This window comes from Alosa alosa, chromosome 3 (genome assembly GCF_017589495.1).
Source record: "Alosa alosa isolate M-15738 ecotype Scorff River chromosome 3, AALO_Geno_1.1, whole genome shotgun sequence".
NCBI classification, from domain to species: domain Eukaryota; kingdom Metazoa; phylum Chordata; class Actinopteri; order Clupeiformes; family Clupeidae; genus Alosa; species Alosa alosa.
Window position 1 is genome coordinate 27,898,303 of NC_063191.1, and position 7,500 is coordinate 27,905,802.

The 7,500-nt window shown below is 43.4% G+C and overlaps 1 protein-coding gene across 1 annotated transcript in view; it reads left to right on the forward strand.

Moving 5' to 3' along the window:
- Window positions 1–7,500, forward strand: part of myo10l3 (myosin X, like 3) — a 105,330-nt gene that overhangs the window by 55,465 nt on the left and 42,365 nt on the right.

A 7,500-nucleotide genomic window follows, 5' to 3' on the forward strand; every position in this document is an offset into this window, starting at 1 on the left:
AAATGAAAAAAAAATAGTCTACATTTCAGTCAAACACAGCAGCCAAATACAACATAAAAATACATTTTTATAGACTTTATAGATTTTATAGTTATATCTGATTGTTTTCAAGGAGCTGTAGCCTATTGTTGAGGTAAGACAATACCGAAATAAAATAAAACAGTGCTTAAGACAATATTGGCCTTTTCTCATATAGCCTAGCCTACAAGAATAAAATAGGCCTACATAGCAATGAACTGGGCCTATTTTGTTCCAAGTCTGAGTGAATATGAACAAAATAATAATAATTTGTGCAACGTTTTAGCAGCAAGGGCCAAATTATCCTTTAACATTAAGGAAATCCCTTCATCAAACGTAAGGCTACTCTACAGACTATCGTTGCCGTTTAGGAATGCTACAGTAAGGGCTTCTACATACCTGACGCACCCGACCGGTAGCGCGACAACGTGACGTCAAAATGACGTAAATCTTGCTGGCGCGCCAGGATTGAAGCCAGGTAGCTGCAGGTAGCGCGCACCACTAATTTTTTTTTCAGACGAAAGCGACAAGGCGGAAACAGGAAGATGGACTAGTTCGAGGGCAAGCGAGAGTTGCAGTGTTTTGTTACAGTCGTGAATTTTTATTAGTTTGCTGGATAAGTTAACAAAGTTACCAGTGAGAGTTGCAAGTCATGGAATTAAGAGGAAATAATAGAAACGATTTATTTTCAAACAAAGGTTATCTATTAAGGCCTGAACAAAATCTCTTTCTACTTCAGGAAATTACACAAACTCAGCCAGCTGCTAGCTAGCTAGCCAGCTAACTAAACTGTTTAAATTATTCAAAATGACTAAAGTATCTATCTACATATCCATCTATCTATCTATCTACCTATGCACACACCTTGGAAACTAGATGATAATGATGATGGTAGTTGTGAATAGTAGCAACCAAAGTCTGAAGTACCATCACAGAGGCTAGCTAGGTAGCTACCATAGACAGTAAAAGAAATGGACGAACAGACTCCGTCGTTTTCAATGGGAGGGCACAGAGTCAAATAGAATGATTTTTCAGTTGGTCCCCCCAGTACTGCGCAGACTCACATTTAACTTTGTGACGTTAGTCATCGAACTGAATCTTGTAACTCATATGATAGATATGAATCAGAAATTCTTCTCACACTTCCTTCGCCTTCAAAGTCATCAAAGTTAAACATTTATTTATGTATTATTATTAATATCATCCTCACAAGTGATACCAAGTCGTGTAATGTTGAAGCTACCACACATGGTCATCTTCAAAAACAGTCATGCTAAAACAAAACAAAAAAGTTATAGCCTTGAAGCTAATATTCTTTCCACTTTTCCGACCTACGGTCAATCCATCGAAAACCTCTGAAATGATTATCGTTAGTGCCGTTTTTCATTAGGTTTACTTGCCTCTATGCAATACTTTACTTTAACATACAATGCAGCTACATAGCTTTGTTCATGAGTTTCCGTGCTGGCTGGACTGAGCTTCTTATCCAAACAATACGATTATGCCCCTACGGTGCGTTAGCTTCACTACAACCGGACATGCTAAACAGTCTTCTTACGGGAACCTAACATTACGTACGAGGTAGTCGAGTCTTGTTTTGCCTTTTATTGTTTATGTAGATTACACAGAAGCTACTAGCCTAGAAATCTAGACAGCAAAATTACATTTGCTGCCAGGGCTAGTCTAGCAACTCTCCGTTGGCTTGTGAGCTCCAGAAATCGAAACTTAATCAGGCCATTGAAATCGTGTATAGAGTCGTTAGGTGGGCTTAACATAATGATTGATGGCAGAGTTGCAACGGTTTGGCTTGAATTCCCTGCTACTTGAAAACAAATCAGATGGATGTTGCTGCTGGCGAACAGTGTGACACGAGTTAAGCTTTTATTATGTTGGCAAACGTTTGAACTAGCCAACTAGCTCCACTGGTGGGAAACGCATGGGACTCATAGCGCTGCCGCTGTCCTATTACGTGCAGAGGGAATTTGAAAGACAACTGATTATCCCGCCCCTCGGACTGAGCACTGCAAACGGTGAGTGCCCAGACCCTACATTTTAATGTGGGTCTGGCTCGCCAGGCTAAGAAGCTACAATATCGGCACAGGATATATGTTATTTGAAGTTATGGTATTTCAAAAAAATCCTAAAATGAATGAGCTTCTATGGGGGTTAGCAGAGAAGTGGTCCCTCCAGCTTACATTGATTCTTCTACTTCCGGGAATTCGCCTGCCCCCTTGGTAGCCTCAGAGAATAGGCGTGTTCGACTTGAGGCAGATCTGTGCAGATCTGACTTGATGTGATGCATGCTGGGTTGAACACAATGCATACTGGGATGGACGCAATGCATACTGGTTAGAAATTCTGTCCGACTTCTGTCAGCCGGGGAGGGACTTACCACCGTGACACCATGTCACATGACCTTAAAATATCGCGGGAGTCTTAGCCTGCAGACAGATCTTGCAGTTGCCTTCCATGAGCTGCACGAGCTGAAACACGCCCTCATGACGTCAGTTCAAAGACGTGATAGGGCCATTTGGGAGGAATGTCCTCGTGACGATTTTGACGGGAGTCTCATGCTGCTTCCTTATGTTGGAATATGCGAAAATAAACAGAAATCAAAGGGATACCTTCTTAAACGTGATTTCTGCAACAATGGTAGGCTAGCCTACTGAAAACGTTTGGATATTCTGTTATTTTCTGCTGTTGGTTAAATAGATAGACACACATATAGGGAAAACACTTGATATTGAATTTATGTGCTACAAAGCAGGCCTGTTAACTGTATGCCAACAGTGGTTTATTTAAACTACATCATAAGAATTTATTTCATCAGTCATCATGCTCATTAGAATAGAGTAAGAATGAAAGTTCTGCTGTGTTTTATTAAAAACAAAATTCCGCGATATCTCCCACATGTCTCCCTTCACGTCCAGGCAGACTGTAGCCTGTCTGTCGGGATGAGCTGCCCTCTGTTGTAGCTCCTCCCGGCTAGCCTCTGAAGATCACGTTTCACGTGAAAAGCCAGACCAAGTCAGATCTGCCTCAAGTTGCACAAGCCTATTGTCTAATAAGGGGAGAACCGCCACTTTTGGGAAACTTCCGGTTTCTGAACTGGTTGCAGTTCCTTTTCTGGTTCCACATGAGGGCGCTCACGAATAAGTGCAGAATGAATGGAGGCCTATGGAGCTGTACCCCTCAAATCCACTTTTCTCGGGATATAATTTTTTTGCCCAGAAATTCAGATGTTGCATTCAAAAGAGGGGGGCAGAGAAAATACAAACCGCTGAGTATTATATTTTTTGAGTCACTTATTTGTTCTAAAAAGCCTTTCAAATGTGTCAATGACGTCATTCATTAGCAGAAAGCTAGTGTGTTGTGGGCAACAACAACCCAACCTGTAAGAAATTGAAAGGACGTGACTACTCGTTCATTCAACTTTTGACCTATAATCCATATTGAGCTTGCAGAAACCACAATCAAATCTTCAATTTCTCAACGACAACCAGGTGAAAGAGACAAATTTAGCCGTCTAGATCCATAGACCCCCATTGTTTTTGCACTTATTCGTGATCGCCCCTAGCGGAACTGCAACATATTGCAGGTACAATGGAGTTAATAGGGAGTGATCCGGCTCTCCGTAAAACGGGCTCTGGTAGCTACTAGTGTTTCTTACTGCAGCTTCTTCTGCTGTCTAATGTAGTTAGCGTTAGTCTTTTCACAACAGCGACACCTCTGTTCAGGAGAATATTGCAACTAGTGTCGCAACCACCACGCGCGAGTATTAAGGGGGCAGGCGAATTCCCGGAAGTAGAAGAATCAATGGAGGCTGGAGGGACCACTTCTCTGCTAACCCCATAGAAGCCCATTCATTTTAGGATTTTTTAAAAATGCCATAACTTCATATAGCATATATCCTGTGCCGACATTGTAGCTTCTGTATTATCTACATAAACAATAGAAGGCAAAACAGGCTCAGCTACCTTGTGTGTGTGTGTGTGTAACGTTGAGGTTCCCGTACGAAGTATAATTAGCGAGTCCGGTTGTAGGGAAGCTAACGCACCGTAGGGAGATAACCGTATTGTTTGGATAAGAAGCTCAGTCCAGCCAGCACTGAAACTCATGAACAAAGCTATGTAGCCTACAATACATTTGTATGTTAAGGTAAAGCATTGGATAGAGGCAAGTAAACCTAATGAAAAAACGGCACTAACAATAATCATTTCAGAGGTTTTCGATGGATTGACCGTAGGTCAGAAAAGTGTTAAGAAGATTAGCTTCTAGTGCTAGGTAGCAGTGCTAGGCTATAACTTTTTTTAGTTTGTTTTACCATGACTGTTTTTGAAGATGATCATGTGTGGTAGTTTCAACATTAACACGACTTGATATCACTTGTGAGGATGATATTAATAATAATACTTAAATAAATGTTTAACTTTGATGACTTTGAAGGCAAAGGAATTGTGAGAAGAATTTCTGTATCGCCTATCTATCATATGATTTAGTTCGATGGCTAACAACACGAAGTTAAGTGCGAGTCTGTGCAGTACTGGGGGGACCAACTGAAAAATCGTTCTATTTGACTCGGTGCCCTCCCATTGAAAACGACGGAATCTGTTCGTCCATTTCTTTTACTGTCTATGGCGAGTATAAATGGTTACGGCGCTTCTGTGACGTCATATGTCGCGCTACTGGTCGGGTGCGTCGAGTATGTGGGACGTTTAAGTGTTTAATTTCGCACTGGATTTTGGTCAAACAAATTACCAATTGCGAGTTGTCACGTGCTTAAGTTGCAGTAGATGTATGGGTAATGAAGTCCTTTGACAACTTTGGGCAATGAATGTAGCCCAAAACGAACTGCATTACCCACAAATCCGTAGTTTCAAAACCGGAAGTGGGATGAACGCGCTGCTTGCAATGTAAAGGAGAGTCTGAGCAAGCAGAAAAGGTTGTGAACAGATTCGTAACATGTAAATCGATATAACGACCGGTTCATTTCAGTTTTATTCCGATACGGGGCTTCACGTATCAATGTAGCCGTATCTTACACGTTAAAAACGGATACCGATACGTATCGGTTAATCTTTACACCCCTAACACATATATATGAACACCCTGGCATCCTAATACACACACACACACACACACACACACACACTGTTACGACCCGGCTCTAAGCCGCCATAAAGAGGGAGTCGGGACAACAGAGATAATTTTAACCATTAACCAAAATTTAACCAAAAGCAATAAATAATCATTACCAAAAGATGTCTAGGGGAAAGTAGAAGCATGTATGCAAGTGTGTTCATGTGGGTGCGTGTATGCCAAAGTCAGTATGATGTTCCAAGATAGAACGACGGTGCCAGTGGGAGAGCGGTAACCCAGAGGTGTCTGCAACAGAAAAGTGCCCAAATCAAGAGATAGAACAACCCCCTTAAATACCCACACACCTTTACCAGGTGTGCGTGATTAGCTAATTAGACCTGTTAGGCTCGCATTGCCCATGCACTGGCCATGCCAGGCCTGAAGGGGGCACAGGGGGTTGTAACAACACACACACACACACACATACACATCAAACACGCATGACTTTCAAAGCACCCTCAAACACTCACACACACCCTGGTCCTCACAAACATGTCCAAACAGACTCACCCAAATACTCTTTGAACATAGCCAACAGCTCAAATCCTCCTGCACATGCCCAAAGACCTCAATTGTGACAGCTCATTCTGCACTTTTAACCTGAAAGAAGTGTGTGTGTGTGTGTGTGTGTGTGTGTGTGTGAGAGTGTGTTAGTGTGTGTGTATGTGTGTTCTTTGCGTGACTTTGCTGTGTTTCCCGTCTTTTGTCCCCATGTGTGTCCTGTGTGTGTGTGTTTGTGTGTGTGTGTGTGTGTGTCCTGTGCGTGTGTGTGTGTGCGTGTGTGTGTGTGTGCGTGTGTGTGTGTGTGTGCGTGTGTGTGTGTGTGTTACCCTCATAAATCTGAGCGATAGTCATCTGTGGTCACCCAGAGACAATGCAGCTCACAGACACATGCACTTCCCTGTCTGCTCCAGCAGGGGCAACGTTGCACACAGCGCCACTCCAGTGGATGCCTGGCCAGCCTGCCGCAGAGCAGACACAGTGTTACATGGTGGGCAAAGAGCAAAGTCTGGGTTCTAACTAAAGTTAATTTAGTTGCCAGGCAACATCTGTTTGCTAATTTAATACCATGAGCAAGATCCAAAGCATAAGCATTGGAGGGTCAAATGCTCAGTGCTCAAACACACACACACACACACACACACACACACAACCACTAGATCAGTCTGCACACACATAATGTACCATGGTACCAAGTCAGAGTCAATGTACTGCTCTAACTGTGAACCCCCATAATACACTGAGAGCCACACACACTGATAAAGAATGGGAGAGAACACACACACACACACACACACACACACTATTACACACATTGAGTCAGAAAGGGAGGCTAGTCCTTCTGAGAGTGAGAGGCCATACTGACCCCCTCTGGAGTCACGCTGTTCTCTCTGCGTCTGGCCGTTGGCGTTAGCGACCCCTATGCCCACGACAGGTGTCAAAAGGTCATGATGGGCTGTGTGTCACACACACTCCGACTCTCTGTAACACTCTCTCTCACACACACACACACACACACACACACACACACACACACACACACACACACACACTTGTGAGGTGCACAAGAGGGCTTTTCATGCTTTAAGACAATGAGCTATCAGTTAGAGTCCCACTTAATGGAGTTCATTATTCTCAGTCAAGTTGCTTTCTCTCTCTGTCTCTCTCTCTCTCTCCCCTTTTCTCTCTGTTTCACCCCTTTTCTCTGTCTCTCTCTCTCTCTCCCCTTTTCTCTCTGTTTCACCCCTTTTCTCTGTTTCTTTCACTCTCTCTTTGCTCCTTTCACACACACACGTGTGTCTGTACAGTATGTGTGTGTGAGTGTGAGTGTGTGTGCGTGTGTGTGTCTGCTTGCGTGTGTCAGTGTGCATGTTTGTGTGTGTGTGTGTGTGTGCGCGCAGGCGTGTGTGGGGGTGTGTGACTTACTGGCTTTTCTGTGGGACTCCAACATGACTGGGCATGATGGATGGTAGAGCTGCAGGTTATTGTACTCCTGTGTGGTGGAATTTCACTTGCGGACAAGGCAAAAATGCTCTTCAAAAGATTTATTGATAACTAACTACAAAAAAGAGAAAACAAGAAAGAGGCTAAATATTTCATAGTCCAATTTCGAATCCGGCGCTGCTGTCACATGACGTATGAATTACTGCGCAGCCTCTCACACTGGCAAGCACTTCGGCATAGCGCACCCAACTTCGGCATAGCGCACTCGATTTTATATGATAACTGACGGCTCGAATTGGAACTCCAGCATGACGTCATGATGGCTCCACCTGCGTTCATGACGTCACAACATCCTGAACTCAAGCACAAAGACTTGCGTTCACACAAAGAACACACAAA